General features: G+C 46.7%; 1 non-coding gene across 1 annotated transcript; it reads left to right on the top strand.

Moving 5' to 3' along the window:
• The first annotated feature begins 238 nt into the window (after nucleotides 1–238).
• trnal-uaa (transfer RNA leucine (anticodon UAA)) lies at nucleotides 239–321 on the top strand. Its single transcript has one exon. It is a non-coding gene; the product is annotated as a tRNA-Leu (tRNA).
• The last annotated feature ends 804 nt before the right edge of the window (nucleotides 322–1125 follow it).

Here is a 1125-nt window from a genome sequence, read left to right as displayed (position 1 = left end):
AATTGGAAACTCCACGCAGCAGCGGAGCACAGATAATAACAAGGCCCATGCCACCATAGAAGCCACTTTGAAGTATACCACTGGGGCACTCAAACAATAGTCCCATTTCTTAGACTAATCAAATGCGGTACTGCTGTACAAACCATATAAACGCCTTTACTGTCTGCTGTATCGTTCTGTAATTCAAAGTGGGTGAGTATGCATCTGGAGGCCAATGGAACAAAAGTCCACACAAAGTACCAGGATGGCCGAGTGGTTAAGGCGTTGGACTTAAGATCCAATGGACATATGTCTGCATGGGTTCAAGCCCCACTCCTGGTATCTGTGCCGGCCAAATGTTACTTGTTAAGGGGAGGTGGTGGCGTACTGGTATTGTCACTGGACTAGTAACCCAGAGACCCAGGTATTGCTCTGGGGACATGGGTTCGAATCCCACCACAGCAGAAGGTGGAATTTGAATTCAAATTAAAAAAGGGCGGCACAGTGGCGCAGTGGTTAGCACCGCAGCCTCACAGCTCCAGTGACCCGGGTTCAATTCTGGGTACTGCCTGTGTGGAGTTTGCAAGTTCTCCCTGTGTCTGCGTGGGTTTCCTCCGGGTGCTCCGGTTTCCTCCCACAAGCCAAAGACTTGCTGGTTGATAGGTTAATTGGCCATTATAAAATTGCCCCTAGTACAGGTAGGTGGTAGGGAAATATAGGGACAGGTGCGGATGTGGTAGGAATATGGGATTAGTGTAGGATTAGTATAAATGGGTGGTTGATGTTCGGCACAGACTCGGTGGGCCGAAGGGCCTGTTTCAGTGCTGTATCTCTAATCTAATCTAAAGGTGTATTTTCAGCAGGTCACGAAGTTAGTCGCTTGTTGTCTCATTACTAGGAGGTTGGTTTTCTGTACTGGTGGACTTGAAAAGGAACAGGCTTGGAAACCTTAAGTTCTTTTAAGGCACATGGTACTGCCTTGTCTGCTTGCTGTTTTTTCCTACAGTTTGTATTTTAAAAGATTTTTAAAAGGAGACCAACATGGCTGCCACACCATGTGACTTCTCACAGTTCCTTTTCCAAATATGGTGGGTGTCTAAGTTGATTAGCCCCATCCTGGTTTATTGTTGTAAGAAATGCATCCTG

This window comes from Heterodontus francisci, chromosome 9 (genome assembly GCF_036365525.1).
Source record: "Heterodontus francisci isolate sHetFra1 chromosome 9, sHetFra1.hap1, whole genome shotgun sequence".
Lineage (NCBI taxonomy): Eukaryota > Metazoa > Chordata > Chondrichthyes > Heterodontiformes > Heterodontidae > Heterodontus > Heterodontus francisci.
The sequence above is the reverse complement of the archived record's forward strand: the minus strand, read 5'-3'. Positions and strand labels throughout refer to the sequence as shown.